The sequence below is a fragment of the Chrysochloris asiatica genome, unplaced genomic scaffold (genome assembly GCF_000296735.1).
Source record: "Chrysochloris asiatica unplaced genomic scaffold, ChrAsi1.0 scaffold00069, whole genome shotgun sequence".
NCBI lineage: Eukaryota > Metazoa > Chordata > Mammalia > Afrosoricida > Chrysochloridae > Chrysochloris > Chrysochloris asiatica.
In genome coordinates this window covers 5,151,646-5,169,115 of record NW_006408587.1, presented here as the reverse complement: position 1 = coordinate 5,169,115, position 17,470 = coordinate 5,151,646, and the positions used below count along the sequence as shown (strand labels likewise).

At 40.6% G+C, this 17,470-nt stretch overlaps 1 pseudogene; it reads right to left on the bottom strand.

The window, feature by feature from the left end:
- Nucleotides 1-1,959: 1,959 nt before the first annotated feature.
- On the bottom strand, nt 1,960-2,820 carry LOC102839209 (annotated as a pseudogene).
- Nucleotides 2,821-17,470: the final 14,650 nt, after the last annotated feature.

The following is a 17,470-nucleotide window of genomic DNA, read 5'->3' as shown; positions in this document are numbered from 1 at the left end:
GACAGAGGATATTTGTATGTGGATATTTACTTTTGCTGCAAATATATCATGAATGTAATAGCGTATACAGGAGAAAAAGTTATGGAAATGACTTAGCATAAATAAACACCTTGAGGGAATATGTTGCTGGGCCTGGGGGCTCAGGACTGTAGTCCTAGGGGACACCAAGGTCAACTGGCATAACACAGTCCACAAGTACAATGTTCTACACTCTACATTGATGAGTGGTGACTGGGGTCTCAAAAGCTCATGAAGATGCAACTATTGGTCTCTCTCTGTCTAGAACAAAGCAGAGAGGAGAAAATCTAAGATACATGGAAATAATTAGTTCTTGGACTAATGGAGCACAAGAGCATCAGTCCCCATAACCCTGAGACCAAAAAAACTAGATAATGCTTGGTGATCACTAACAACCTATTCTGAAAGAGATCACATTTGGAAGGTCCTGAATAGAATGGGAGAAAAATATGGAACAAAAATCAAACTCATAAAAGAAACTAAGTTGGAACTGAACTCACCTCCCTGGTTCAATGCTCATCCAAACAATAGACAGATCTATAAGGGGAACACTAAAGCTAATGAGGTACACAAACTTAAGCATAATCAACTATTTGAGATCAAAAGGGCAGCATTTACCCAAGGACAAAGTTTAGAGAGCTAGGAAAGACGGAGGAAAGGAAACAGGAAGCATGTGGAGAAAATGGGATAAGTGATGTTACACTGAAAGAATTGCAATCAGTAGGTAAAACAAAATGTGTATGAATATTTGAACGGAAAACTTACCTGCTTTGACACCCTTCACCCAATTCACAATAAAAAAGTGTGAAGTTTTCAATGTATGGCACTGTAGGATAAACACTGGGCTGATCCTAAAAATATCGGCAGTTCAAACCCACCAGTCACTCCTCAGATATTCTATGAAGGGTCACAGCTTGTACATTCACAAGTTCCTTAGCTCATTATCAGAGCACCATGTGCTCTTTGTTGGCCTTCCCTGGAAGAATGGATAATGAAAAGATTCCTGATCATGGTAAATGTGATGGTCATAGAATGTGCCCAATAAAATTCCATCTACAGGGAGTGAAACTGATAAAGGCCCCAGTTACCACTCTGAAACCCATCACTTCCCATGGGTCCCTATGAACCAATGACAGTTCAGTAGGGATACTAAGGTAGCCTGACTCCTGAGAGAAGTGAGATCTCTCTGGTTGGTTTTGGCTGGAGGTTTATTCCACTTGCCAATTCTTTCTTGGATTGCATAGTAGTCTAAAATCTTCTTTGCAACCTTTGTAATCTCTTTCCTTCGCTCAGGGTCAGCTCTCCATCGTGGGCTGACAGCTAGGACAGCATTCTCTGGCTCACAGCTCATTTTCTCTCATAAGCTTTTCATCTAATAAAATCCTTGGCATCTGTTTCTTGGAGAATCCACACCAACACTGTAAACACCACAGCAAAACAAGAAAGCACCCAGTTTTCAAAGGACTTCTGCATCTATCCCTTACGTGGTGCTGCAGGTCAATACGCTGGACTGCAAGGTCAGTGGTTCAAGCTCACCAGAAGCTCTTCAGAAACCCTATATGGAGTCAATATGAGTCGGAACTGACTCAACAGCACTTAACAACAACATCCCTCATAAAGATCCTAAAAATCACACAAAGGAAGCTATATTTGCATGAGAAAATGTGTTAAGTGATTTGACCAAGATCAGTTACCTAATCTTGTTTTGTTGTTGTTCACACACATAGATTTTAATGGTTTAAAAAAAAACAAATTTGTTACTTTAGAAAAACAAATGCAGTGCACTTTCAGCAATAATATCGCCACAGACTCTGATTGCCCAGTCCACACATAAGGAGTAGATGCCTTCTATGGTGATATGGCTTCTCTGCATTATTTCCCATCAGGCCGAAAAACATTAGGGCAGGTTAAGTAAAGACTGATTTGTTGCACAGAGAACATTTACTCATCAGATCCCACTGATCTCTTCTGTGCCCGTTTCCTGGGCAACCGTCTCGGTGAAGCTTTATTGATCTGATTCAAAGTTTCCTGAGGAATCCAACTCATATCAACATCATTCTGATTTGACATACCCATTTCTGCTTTCTGTATGGGTCTCTTGCGCTTTCTAGATTCTAGAAGTTGATGAAGGCCAACGACAACCAGCAGCCCAAGACCAGCAAGGAACATATACATAAAGATTGTTTCTCCATCTAATCCGTCCTCTCTTTCAATGATTGTAACTGTTTGATTAAAGACAGCATCTTCGAATACATTGCCGTTCAAATCTTTGTAGTTCAGACTGATGACAAGACCAAAGGGTCGCCCACCCATGGGCTCTGCAGGAATGAAGGAGTACTCAAAAGTAGCCTGTCTCTCTGGAGGCACTACAGTGTTCAAAGGAAGAGCTGTGAAATTCTGGATATAAAACTGGTAGTCCTGAGGGTAACGGAATGAGGCATCTAGCGATTCAACAACAAAATCTTCTGTACCCTTGTTTGTAAAGCCTACCAGGAACTTCTCAATGTTATTTGCTGGAAAATCTTCTCCTTTTACAAACAGGATAGTTGTATCTGCACTTGGTGAAGCTTCAGGTTCACCAGATAAATCTTCTTCCTCTTTATCTTCTGCCAAATCTGTGGGTTCATCTTCTTCCACTTCAGCTTCATCAACCTCATCTTCAATTATTGAATCTTCGACTGTTTCTTCATCTTCTGTAAGCTCTTGAGCCACAGCTAACGAGCCTCCAGGGCCGCTTCTGAGTACAATGGTGGCTTGGAACACGCACAGGAGAAGCAGAAGCAGGCGGGGGAGGAGTCTCATGGTGCAGCCGGCCAGTGTCCATTCGCCGTCCGCGAGTGCTCTCACCTAATCTTTTTAAAAGAAATTTACTTACCTTTTCTCAAAAGAAATTCCTCCATTCTCCTAGTTTTCCATGATCAATATTCAGAAGAAAAGAAAATTTAGATGCCCTTCCTTTTTATTATTATTTTGTTCTGAGCAGCAACAACACCTAATATTTATTAAACTCCTACTTGAATGACACAAATGGTTTTAATACAAAGCAGAGAGGCCTAACAGACTCCTTCCATAAAGAAAACTTTGTGGGCAGTTCTACTCTGACACACTCAGAATAGACTTAATAGCACTGGCTCTTATATAAGAGGGGGTTTCAATAAACCCACGGGAAAACGGAATTAAAAGACAATAGAAGTTTTGTAACAAAAACATGGGAGTAGTTAATGTTACATTCCAGTAACCCTAGCACCATCAAGAGAGAAGAGTACAAGCAGAATGTGGGACCTTATCCAGAGAAGCAGCGACACCAAAGATGGAGGCAGAGATGGGGACATGGAGAGAAGGAGCAGCTGAAGATTCTAGATTCATGGAAAGAGAAGGACAGAAGATGAGAGCTGGCAGCCAGAGATTTGCAGAATGTGCCATTTGGTGGTGTAAATTATTGTATATGTCTGAGTGTTTTTTAAAAAAAAACAAAAAACAAGTGAATATGAATAGAGAGAAATACTGTTAACTGATGGTACATGGTGGGGATTATAATCATTGTAATGAAGTATATGATTTTTAATGAATTATATGTTTTGTAATGAAGTATATGATTCATTAAATGTAAAACTGATTTTTACATTTGTTAAATGTAAAACTGATGATATGCCCTATGAACTTTCACTCAAATCACAATAAAAAATTTAAAGAAAAGATAATAGAATTTTTCCCTGAAGCTTTTGAAGCTACCTCATATTTGGCAGCATATAGTCCTTTGTTGTTGTCAAGTTCCATCGAGTCAATTCCAACTCATAGCAACCCTGTGTAGCGTTTCCAAGGAGCAACTGGTGGGTTTGAACCACCAAACTTTCAGTTAGCTATCCAGTGCTCATCCACATAGTCATTTTTGTTTGTTTTTCCAGCTAATCTTCACCACAACTCTGGAAGATAGATACTGCTCCCCTTTCATACGTGGAAAACAGCTTCAAGAAATTAAGTAACATGTCCAAAGTTATTCAGTGAGTAAGCAACAGAACCAGGACAAGCACCCTGACCCAAAATCTAGTTGAAGGAACTAATAATAATAGTTAAAATCTGTGGAGCGTTGTACTAAGCACTTTTAATACATTAGAAAAGGAAGTGGGTCCCCTGCAGGATGTTAGAGATGACCTGTCCTCGGGTCAGGAGCTGGGGGAATGGAGCTGACAAGGTTCAGGCAAGAATGAGTATGACTAATCTTCTCCCACCTGCCTTATCTCAATAGGCCGAAGAATAGTCACTGTGCCCCAAAGGCCCTTATTTAAAGGAAGGTCTGAAAAAAGGTAAGTTTTTAATTGACAGAATTCTAGCAAATATCTCCTCAAATAATTCTTGTAAAATTAGTGGGAGAAGAAACCGGGCTGCCTACCACTTATCTGCCACAGAGTGTGGACCAAAGCATTAAGCACTGAAGGTTCTACCCAGTTCAATGCTTAACCACCTCCTCAGCCTGTGCTCTGTTTCGCCTGGTGCTTAAACACATAGCATCTGTGGTTTCCCCTCTGTATCCGGCAGCGCCCACCTCTGTGCCTCTGGTCATGTTGTTCACTCATGGTTTCACCCTGCCTTCCCTTCTTCAGGCAAAATCTTACACAGGCCTTAGATCAGCCCCCATATAGGTCAGAAAGACCCAGAGTTCCCAACCTCTATGCTAACTAACTCCAGTGTTTACCTCGCCTCAACATTTCCCTCAGTATGTTGAAATCATCTAACACCAGAGAAACAAACAGAACTGTCTCTTTAAAACATCAACCACACCACGTCACTCTACTCTATAAAATGTTTCTAGAGGCTTCCTAAGACTCGGTGCTCTAACCCTATGGCCCTGAATAGACCTGCTCGCCAATCTCCCAAGGTCCCCTTTGCCCTGGTTTAACTGTCATCCTACTATCCTTTCAGATCCACTAGCACTCCAAACCCTTCTATGCCTTAAGCCTTGTTACCCCAGCTCTTAGCCAAGCTGATCCTAAAAAGCAAAAAATGTCCAGGTTATTTTTGTTGAAAGCGTGCTTCCTTAGAGATGCTTTCCATCACTACCTCCATCACTATCATTATTTTCTACTGATAGTTTGTTTTGTTTTTTTCTAATCTCAAAATATATCATTATGGTCTGTATTTATTTGTTATTTAAATCTTGAACTTGGTAGAAAATGCAATCTCAACTGCTCATGGTACGTGAGAACAAGAATCCAGACTTATGAAATAGTATCCCTCCATGATGCTTAATACCGGTGTATGAATGAGCAAATGTAGTTCAGGATGTTACAGAATAGCAGAGGTTTACAGACACTAAGGAGCTCTGGTAGCGTAGTGGTTACGAATCGGGCTGCGAACCGCAAGGTCAGCAGTTCAAAACTCCCAGCTGTTCCGTGGGAGAAAGATGAGGCATTCTGCTCCCGTAAAGATTTACAGCCTCGGAAACCCTGTTCAGGGTCGCTATAGGTCGGAACCGACTCGACAGCACTTAACAACAACAACAACAGAGACTAAGTATTCGTGTTAATTTGCATCATGAGTTGTGCTGAAGGAACTTTCAGTGCATCATAAAAACTAATCTACACTCTATTCACAGTAAGAACTGAGGGTTCCCAATTCAAAGGCAAAGAGAGAAGTCACGTGAAGAAACTTTTCAAAAAACAGTATAATGAGTTAAATAGTTAAGTATGGTCTTGGTTCTGACTAACTTCATTTCATACCCTGTCTTGTTCCCAAAGGATTTGAGGTGGCTTTGAAAGACACAGACAGTTACACAATTTAGAGTGTCCACAAAAACAAAACAAGTCAGTTGCTCAGGAGAAACACGACTATTCCTGGTACACAGTCTGAAGGAAACTTCTCCCTTGGGTCTTCACGGAGGATAGCAAACCACATCCTCAATTGCATCTTTCAGGACCTGCAACAGTGGGGCTCACAGGGCTGTTTGCTAGCATTCCTCAGTGTGGGCTGATGGCGTAAAGCCAAAGCTTAGATCCATGGAGCAATTCTCCAAGGAGCCAAATCAAGACAGCCCAGGTGTGCAGTTCTCTGATGGTGTGTCTTAATCCAAAAAGAACATCTGGCGATTCTGGAGGAATCATTTTAACAGTACACTCTTCATGCTGGGCTTCGTGAATTTTATTTTTCACGCTAAAACTTCTAATAAATATTAAGTCATAGTGAATTGAAAGTGACAAGCATCCGGAACAAGTCAATGTTGTGGAACTATGGAGAGCTCCATCTGACTTAATCAGTCAAATGACCTGGGGGAGGGTATATTAGCTAGAGTGAGGCTAACCTGTGGTAACAAAGAGAAGCCAGAAGACAGTGTCCTCCATAATGCCAAAGTTTCTTTCTCTATCCTCAGAAGGTCATCTAGGATGGATGAGCCACTTTAGGGCCCGGCTGGTAGGTACCCTGCCATCATCAGCATACAACTGCCTCTGAGTCCAAGGAAGCTGCTCTGGTTGTCACCATTTTAAAGTAAAAGGAAAGAAATTATGAGAGTGAAAGACAAACAGCTTTCTTATTAAAAATGTGGTCAAATATTCGTACATATCAATTGGGTTTGCATCCCATTAACAATCTAGCTGCAAGAAAGGCTGAGAAATGATATCTCAGCCTGAGAAGACTCTTATCCACCTGAAAACTCAAGGACGTAATATTACTGCCAGGAAGAATCGGAGAATGAATAAGATGGGCTGTAGGAATCTGTCATAGGGGATTGGCATCAGCTCAGAAAAGCAACGCAACTTTAACAGAGTTGATCCCTGGATCAAAAGCCTATCCACCACTAGCCAGAAGGGAGTAAAGAGAGACACCTATGACAGGTTCAAGTATTCTGCATTCATGTGTTCTGTCAGTGCACAGACAATGAAACATCAAGACCCCAAAGTCCGATGCAATATGCCATGACTGTGCTTAGTTTAGCCACACACACACACACACACACACATAAAAATTCAAGTCATTGATTTCAAATACCACCTGTGGCCAAAATGTTGTTGTTGTTGTCAGGTGCCATCGAGTCGGAACCGACTCATAGCGACTCCATGCACAGCAGAACGAAACAATGTTCGATCCTGGGCCAACCTCACCACCGCTGCCACCCCCGAGTCCATCAATGATGCCACCTGGCCGATCCATCTCGTTGGAGGTCTTCCTCTTTTTCTCTGACCCTCCACCCTACCCAGCATGACATCCTTCTCCAACGATTGTTTCCTCCGGACTACATGTCCAAAGTAGGAGAGACGAAGCTTAGCCATCCTGGCCTCCAAGGAGCACTCTGGCTGCACTTCTTCCAAAACAGATCTATTGGTTCTTTTGGCAGTCCATGGCACCCTCAGTATTCTCCTCCAACACCACAACTCAAAGGCATCAATTCTTCTACGATCCTCCATTATTGTTGTTGTAAAGTGCTGTCGAGTCATTTCTGACTCATAGTGGCCCTGTGTAGGGTTCCCGAGCTATAAATCTTCACTGGAGCAGAAAGCCTCATCTTTCTCCTGTGGAGTGGCTGGTGGGCTCAAACTACCAGCCTTGTGGTTTGCCATTCAGTGTTTATAGTAGCGCCACCATGCTCACAGAACCCCCATATGATAGCAAATATTTTAAAATATTTCCTTACAAACTCTTCAAGATAAGCTAGTTGTAAACTGAGGTGACAACTCGTATAGGACTCTTAATTCCAAATTAAGCAAATGTTGGAAAATTCTTAGCAAAATTCAGGGGACTGGTTTTGGAATTGTTGATCCTAAGCTACTTTTCCTGGCAATCATTAAGCACTGGTTTCTCTATTGGGACATTCTTAGTTTGAAATAATAATTCATGAGGTCAGCATAGTGTTACTCTCTCCACTGTGGGGTAGAGCAGACACCCATCTTATGCAAACAGGATGTCATATTATCACAAGTTAATAAACAGAGGGGATGCGCCGGATATATCACACCACTGAAAGTCATCTCTTCTCTCAGGAGACTGCCATACTAGAATTAAGGTTTAGACTCTATATGAGCATTAGCCTATCAGTGCCACATCAAGAGCCCTCACATCTACTGTTGTTGTTGTTAACTGACATCGAGTCAGTTCCAACTCATAGTGACCCTGTATAGGGTTTCTGAGGAGCAGCTGGTGGGTTTGAACTGCCAACCTTAGGGTTCACTGTCCAGTGCTGATCCACACCAGGAGTCTTCATACCTACTAGGATGCCTAAGTAAATAAATAAGTGTTGGCAACAATGTGGAAAAATTGGAACTATTATAAATTTCTGGTGGTACTGTAGTACAGCCACATATTGGCAGTTTCTCAAAAAGTTAAATTTTAAATTACCATTGTTGTCGTTATTAAGTGCCATCGAGTGGGTTCTGACTCATAGCAACCCTGTATAGGGTTTCTGAGGAGGAGCTTGTGAGTTTGAACTGCCAACCTTGCTGTTCAAACCAACCTGTGGTCTAGTGCTTATCCTACAATGCTACACTGGGACTCCTAAAACTACTGTTGTTGTTGTTGTTGTTGTTGTTGTTGTTGTTGTTGTGAAATATCGTGGAGTCTGTTCCAACTCATAGTGAGTTTCTGAGGCTGCAAATCTTTATAGAAGCAGAAAGCCTCAACTCTCTCCCACGGAACAGCTGGTAGTTTTGAACTGCTGACCTTGAGGTTAGCAGCCCGATTCATAACCACTGTGCTGCGACCCAGGAATTCTGTTACTGGGTATATGCCCAAAATAACTGAAAACAGAGATTCAAACAGATACTTGTACATCCACTGTTCCCACCCTAGCCATAGACAACCATTTATCTCACTTGGTCTCTATGAATTTGCTTATTCTAGATAAAGTTTCAAGGATCTCATTCTACTTGGATTCACAATCGATGCTCATGAAAGCAGCAGTCAAGAAATCAAATAACATAATTCATTGGGCAAATCTGCTGCACAAGATCTCTTTAAAGTGTTAAAGAGTAAAGATGTCATTTTGAGGAGTAAGGCGCCCCTGAACCAAGCCATGGTGTTTTCAGAAGTCTCATATGTATGCAACAGCTGGACAATGTATAGGAAAGATCAAGGAAGAATTGATGCATTTGAATTATGTTGTTGGCAAAGAATACAAAATATACCACAGACTGCAAGAACTCACCATTTGTCTTGGAATGCTCCTTAGATGAGATGCACTGCCTTACGTACTTTGGATATGTTATCTGAAGGGAACAGTCCCTGACTAAGGACATCATGCTTGGTAAAGTAAAGGGTCAGACAAAAAAGAGGAAGCCTCCCAATGAGATGGGATGACACAGACGCTGCAACCCTGGGCTTAAACAGAGCAATAATGGGGAGACTGGCACAGAACCAGGCAGTGTTTCATTCTCTTGCTTGTACAGTCGCTGAGAGTCAGAACCGACTTGATGACACCTAAAAACAAGATAATTTTATAAGTGAGATCATATATTTGTCCTTTTGTGTCTGACATAATGTTTTCAAGGTTCATCCATGTCATAGCATAAATCAGAACTTCAGTTCTTTTTATGTCGAAATAATATTCCATTGTATATATAAACATATTGTGCTTATCCATTCATCTATAGATGGACACTTGTGTTGATTCTACCTTTTGGCAATTGTGAATAATGCTGTAATGAACATTGGTGAACCAGTATCTGAGTCCCTGCTGTCAATTATATGTGTATAGACCCAGAAGTGGGATTGCTGGGTCACGTGGTCATTCTTAACTTTTTTAAGGAATTGTCAAACTGCCCTTTGGCAGCAGCTGCAACATATCCATTTTAGCAGCAATGTAAGAGAGTGCCAATTTCTCCACATCCTCATCAAAACTTACCATTTTCTGTTATTGCTTATTGTAATATATATAATAGCCATTCTGTTGAGTTTTAAGTGATATATCATTGTGGCTTGGGTTTGCACATCTCTAAGGAGCTCTGGTAGTGTAGTGGTTACGAATCGGGCTGCAAACCTTAGGGTCAGCAGTTCAAAACTACCAGCTGTTCTGCAAGGAGAAAGATGAGGCTTTCTGCTCCTGTAAAGATTTCCAGCCTCGGAAACTCTGTACAGGGTCCCTATGATTCGGAACCAACTGCATGGCACGTAACCACCACCCCCACCAATGACTAGTGGGGTGCTGTAGAATAATCACTGGACTATTAATCAAAAGTCAACATATTGGTGGTTCAAACCCACCAGCCACTCCTCTGAAATCCTATGGTGGTAGTGGCAATGTGTTGTGGAGTCAGTTCTGACTCATAACGCCCTGTATATGGTTTCCAAGACTGTAAATCTTCACAGCAACAGAAAGCCTCATCTTTCTCCCATGGAACAGCTGATAGTTTCAAATTGCTGACCTTGAGGTTAGCAGCCCGATTTGTAACCACTGTGCTACCAGAGCTCCTTCAGAAACCCTCCCTATACAGGGGTGGGTTATAGCCCAGTGGTAGAGCATTTGACTGCAGAAACCGTATACAGGGCCTCAGTGAGTTGGAACCGACTCAACCATATTTAACAAACACCACTAATGATGCTGAGCAGCTTCTCGTGTGTTTATTGGCCATTTCTATATCTTCTGTCGAGAAATGTCTATTCAAGTCCTTTGTCTATTTTTGATTGGGTCATCCTTGTCTTTTAAAAGCTTGTAAAGCTCCAAATGCTAGGAAGACCAGTTCTTCTCCAATATAAATCCTTCTCATGCTTTTAAAAGGAAAGACTCATTCCTGGCTTCAGCTACCTTGATGTTCCACCTGTTTCTCATTAAACTTCCCTTTACAGTTGCTTCTAGTGTACCACTAGAAAGGGTTGTCTAATTGTAGCCCTAGGGAGAAAATCTATCTTCGTATTGTCTTTTTTTAGTAATGTACTGCTTAATTGATTAATATTCTCTTAGTTGTGAGGTATGTGAATAAATTATCATAACTAGAAAAGTGACAAAATCATTATATTCACCATTTATATAATAAAAAACAAGATTGCCATCTTTAGTGTCCTTTTCCAATTAGTGAATAGTATCACACAATTCTTAAAATATTGGTTGGTTGGTTGGTTGTGTGCTGTGGAGTTGGTTCTGACTCATAACGATTCTGTATAGGGTTTCTCAGGCTATAAATCTTTATGGGAGCAGAAAGCCTCATCTTTCTGCTGTGTAAGAGCTGGTAGTTTTGAACTGCTGATGTTGAGGTTAGCAACCCAATTTGTAACCACTACGCTACCAGATACAGTAAAAATAAAACACTAACTGGATTATAACTTAGAGGTGAAAGAAAAAGGATAAGAATAAGAAGAGATTTAGAATAATTCAGATTCAGGAAGATTTTTCAAGAAAAAAATAATTTTGCTTAAATTATTTTTTTGCAATATGCATTATTTGTATGTATGCTTTATAGAGTAGAGAACATATCTAGAATTTATATGGTCTCAATAAATATTTCATAAATGAGTAAATTTGTAAAATAAATATCATTTATACTGAGTCAGAATAATTTGTCATTTGCAGCTCTTTCTTCCAAATGACTCACCTAAATAGCAGCCAAATTATAATATCTGTCCTTAGGGAAACTTAATCTCTGACAATTCTTCATTACTAATCCTCATTAATCCCTACAGTCAATTGAGATCGTTAATAGGTCATTAACTTCCCTGTTTTGAAAATGGCAATACTGGGACATGGTATAGGAGTGATTTCCTTGAGTGCCTCAGGGTGGGTGACAAGAAAAGACATGAGGATGGATCCCTGAGACTTGTCACCAACTAAAAACAGAGCTCAAGAAAAAAATGAAATCTCAGAGAGTGGAAGTCACCTCCAAGACTGTCTGCTTTCTCTACTACAGTCTCAGCCAATGCTATCTCTCTATTGGACCCTTCAGTCTCCGTCGGCAATACCACCAAGAGCAGCAAGCTTGTGTTACACCATCTCATTTCTTAACATCTGTGGTTATTTAAAAAAAAAAAAAATTCTTCCTCATGTCGAGCTAAATTCTGTCTTTTAGTATCTTCCATTCATTGTTCTGATACTGAACGAGTTTAGTCTTTTGCATCTGCCCTGTCTTCAAAATTATTAAGAGAGTGAACATGTCCCAGCTGATCCATCTCTTTCTCTTTCCTTGTGTAGTGTAGTCTCAAGTCCTCTCCCCATGGACAAACTTATCTGCCTTCTAAGTGTTTGTCCATGCAGGAATGAAGCCTTTGTGGATAAAGTCATACCTTCTTAGAACTAGACTTCGTTAACTCATCTTTAACTTCCTTTGCCTATTTCTTGGTTCTGCAGGGAAGAAAAACACATGGCATCAGAGAATTTCTACTCTGCATCTTCCAAGTCATGCCAATTTTCAAATAAGTTTCTAGCAACTAAAATGATCTTATGTTAAGATTCCACTGATGTAGACAATGCCCTGCAGAGCATATAACCTATCATAATGTGGCTCTCCAGGTATGTAGAATAAAACTGTAGTCTAAAGTTACCCCTCATTGAAGAAAGGGCAAAGTTCTTCCTTCAAAAAATAAATAAATCGCTATTTATGACATCATAAGCTGCCAAAAGAACAGACAAACCTGTGTTGGAGGAAATACAAACAGGGTGCTCAGAAGAAAGGATGGAGAGACTTCATTTCACATACTTTGGACATGTTACCAGGAAGGACCAGTACCTGAAGAGAACATCATGCTTGATAAAGTAAGGTTCAGCAAAAAAGAGGAAGACCCTCAATGACATGAATCAACATAGTGGCTGAAGTATTCAGCTCAAACAACAATTAGTATGAGGATGGCCCAGTAGTAGGCAGCGTTTTGTTCTGTTAACAAAGGTTAGAACTGATTCAGTGGCACCTGATAACAATAATAAATGGTGATATTAATGAAAATTAAAATGAAAAGAATATACTCAAAATTCCATCGTCCACCAAAGATTTCTTTTTGTTTTGCTGTTTTGCCCATCATTCCGTGCCCACATGCATAAATATGCTTATGTTTTTATAATGATGATAGAAATGTTATTTTGAACTCAGCATTTTAAATCTAACATTATATTGCACATTTTTCCCATCTTGCTTAATGACCCTTACTCCCGTTATTATAATGGTTGTATAGTATTAGCGTAGTGGTTACGAATCGGGCTGCGAACCTTAAGGTCAGTGGTTCGAAACTACCAGTTGTTCCGTGGGAGAAAGATGAGGCTTTCTACTCCCGTAAAGATTTACACCCTCGGAAACCCTGTACAGGGTTGCTATGGGTCGGAACCGACTCGACGGCACTTAACAACAACAACAATAGTATTCCATAGAACAGATAGATAATCATTTACTTATCTCATTTTCTATGACAAGGCTCTTAAGTGATTTCCAAAATGTTCCGATAAATAAGAGTGTTACAAAGTTAATGCTTATGACTTTTCTTGTTCTTTAGAATCTTTTCCTTTTAGTAAAGTTCCAAGATCACATTTATTAGATTAGAAAGGATAAACAGTTTATGACTCAAAAATATTCTAACAATGAAAATTTTGTTTCAATGGAATGGTTAGCCTTATGAGGTAAAACGATCTATCCTTTACTTGTTGATGTTGTTATTAAACGCCGTCGAGTCAGTTCTGGCCCATCGTGACTCTGTATAGGGTTTCTGAGTAGTGACTGGTGAGTTTGAACCGTCAACCTTGCAGTTAAAACCAGCCTTGTGGTTGAATGGTTATCTTGCATGACCATACCAGGACTCCATTTACTAGAGTGTTACAAAGTGCACACTCCACTCTGAGGGTATAAAAGTATAGACTTTATTTGAATCCCCAATGGAACTTAAGAGGAAGGCTTTCCTTTATCCGTATGGAGATAAGGTAACAGGTTTGCAGAAATCATGTGCTTTGTCTACAAGTCACTTATCTGAAAACATTGAAAAGATAGTAGCATGCATCTGTCTCTAAAGCTCATGCTCTTAACCACTGCCCCTAACAAGTTCCCTGAATGAGCTTTGACTCACCAGACATGATGGGAACCATCAGCCCAGCATATTAGAGAGAGACTAACAGTCATGTCCCTGGTTTATCACAGGGATCAATAATGTTGGTTAAATTGCAAAGTCTCTTTGGACTCTTTGGTCCCTTTCAACTTAAAGCTACTTCTGCCTTTCCAATCTGTAATTTAATAATATTGTCTTGTTGATGGCTCTTCGTGTTGTAACAATGTTTAAGTCTGGTGTTTTGTAGCCAGAAGACAGAGGAGTGACAAGAGACAGGCTGCCCAGGAGCAGGCATCACTATTCTGACTTTATGCTCACTGCCTGCCTCCTTTCCCATAGAGCCCACTGGGGCAGAGGGAGGTCAGACTGCAGGAGCTGGGGACAGAGGAGAGTGGTGGTGGTCACGGAGGTTGAGGAGCAGGGAGAGGCTGGAGAGGCAGATGGGGAGAAAAGTGGGAAATGAACATGCCCTCATATAGTTGCTTAAACAGACAGTAAACAAACCAGGTATGCAATGTCTTTGCATTACCTGTTACTATTAAACACAGAAGCAATCAGATTGCAACTGAATTTTCTACAGTTCCTGCCCTCAAGGGACTCCCAATCTGGATTACCTAAAAACAATGCAAAATCTCTTGGGAAGTCAAGTCTAGTCAGGTAGGCAAGATGATGCATCTATGAGCAGAACAGAAGCAGGAAGCTCAGGGTCTGCTCACGAACAGAAAACCCACACAATTTCCAGAAATCCTCAAACTTAAACCTGAGCCCTGCTTCTGACTCCCATCTGTGAAACAGGACAAATTATAGCCACTGCACAGAACTTTGATGATTTAGCATTAAAGGAACTAAAGTAAGTAGAAAGAGCTCTGTAAACTATGAAGAAACAAGAAAATATAAATTAAAATAAGACTTGAGGCTTGGAATCAGAATTCCCATGGAAATGGTGTGGCCCATCTTAGTTGATAATCCTCATACATGCTTCCCTTCCCAGTGGTAATTCTATATTAAGATTCATTGCCGCCAGCACAGGTGCATACATTAACTTTGTTTTTATTAATGCCATAAAGTTGATTCCAACCCATAGCAATCCTTTATAGGGTTTCCAAGGAGCAGCTGGTGAGCTTGAACCACCAACCTTGCAGTTCAAACTGACTTTACAGTCCAGTGCATTAGCCCACAGTGCCACATTAACTTTATACCTCCCAAAAACATGCCAGGTAAGCACCATTAGCCCCATGTTACAGATAAAAGAATAAGGCTATGGTGAAAATGATCATGAATTTTGGATTCCTTTTGCTCATTGAGTCATCTTTCCATAATTTTATTAGTCCGCTTTAAGTGTTTCTTTCAATATATTTCTAACAGAATACTGAATCTGAGCATTAAGGTCCCAGTCTCATTCACCCATTTATCTTATTCATTCATTCATTCATTCAACCAATGTTTTTTGAGTCAAGGAATCCCTGTCTGGGTGACACGCAACTACTAAATGAAAGAAAGGGTGATGATTTGAACTCACACAGAGGCACTTTGGTTATGACATATGCAAATCTTCCTGGTATGTTGCCAACAGAATGCCCAAGATAATATGATTAGTGCCCTCAACAAGAATGATTCAAAAATTCAACTTCCTCATTAAAAAAAAAAAAAAAACAGCACTTTCAATAAATGACTCTCCTTGGCAGTTTATTACTCCTAGGGTGGAGAAGTAAAATAGCAAAAGCATAACATTTGGAGTTTAGGTCTCTGTTATTTCCTAGGTGAGTCAGCTTCTGTAAGCTCCTTACCCTAGTTGAGATTGTTTCCTCATCTGTAAAGTAGATATAATCATACCTATCAAGCAGCGTTTTCGTACGGATTAAGTCAAGTAATGGGCATTCACACACATTATAAAGGGACAAACACCACCTACCTGGTTATGCCTCTTACTGGGGCAAACCTGCTGCAACCAGGATAAGACACATCTGAAAGGCTCAGTGACGATTTGTAAATTTGAAACACTGGGTCATTTAGGCCTTCTACTATTAAGAAACCTAGCAGAAATAGAGTGTATTATCTGAGTGCTGTTATGTCAACATCACTCAGGGCATTTCAACACCAAGTTAAGGAGTTATGAGAATCATCATAAGCACTAAGCAAATATTTCATTCAGCTCTTCATTCATCCATCCATCCACTCCTCCATTGTTTGTGCTGTTGTTAAGAGCTGTTGAGTCGGTTCCGACCCATAGCAACCACACATTATTAGTCATTGAGAAATTTAAGAAGCCCTACTATGAGACCAGTATTGTGCTGGGGATTATTCAAGGACGGTTTCACATTGCTGGAGGGAAGGCAAGAACTAAGTCAATGATTCTGGTAGACTGTGAGGAGGGTAAGAACAAGAAGAAGAAGAACACTATTGGTCAAGGTTCTGGTTGTGAACAGCTAATACCAACTCTGGGTGATTTAAGCAAAAGATCAATGTATTGAGTGGGAAACTTGGTCACAAAATTGCTGGAAAGTTTGGAGAACCAAGTGTGTCAAGTGGAAAGGAACTTAGTAAGCTAGCACAACAAAATCCCACCTCAAGGAAGATCTGGGGAAGACACTGTAGCCACCACAGCCGTACAGCACACTGTGTCTGATCCTGCTTACATGACTGCTTTGGAACACAGGCTGTACTTGCTGCTGCCAATTACAGCAGAATACACTGCCCAGGCATTGCTGGGAGATGTGCTGACTCTGAGCTGGGGGTGTCTACTGACCCAAGGCCAAGGGGGGTGGGAAAACCAACATATGGACTTTACAGCTTTCATGGTGGGAAGCTTTTGTGGCTTCTTTCCCAGACTCATCCACAGGGAATCCTTCTAATAGAAGGACAGGTTTCAAATGCAGGATAGCCAAATGTTTACTGACTGTCTCCCACGTGCCAAACGCTGTATAAGCAATTTACAAGCAATACATCATTGGATCCTCACAGTAGACCAATAAGACAGGTATTTGACTATTTGGAACACTGAAACTTGGCAAGGGGATGTCACTTGCCCAAGACTGTACAAGCTAGTAAATGGCAAAATCCTGACTATGGCTCAGTTTTCAACAACTGCTTTACAAAGGTAGGAAGAAGCCCTGAATCTGACCAGGGTGTTAGGTAAAGAATCCCAGAGTTCGATATTGCCGGGAAGTTTGTGAGGATTAAACTCGAGATAATGGGGTTAGGAGACCCCAAAGAAAGGGAACAACATATAAAGAAAAAAGGAGCATGAAACATACTCAGCTATCTTAGAACCGAAGGCCTTTTGTTTGTGCAAAACAAGTGGAGAAAAGGGTACAAAGAAGGTAAAAAAGTGAGATGTGGAACCCTAGCCTTAGATACCTGTTTGTCCATAAACTAGAATCCCAGAAGAAATTCCAGGTTATTCCAAACTATAAAGACTGCCCATACATAATGAGCCTCAGTCAGTAAAGGGTGACACTGGAATTTTTCATTCATTTGTCTTCACTGAAAACAGAAGGATTAAACCGAGTAGAGCATC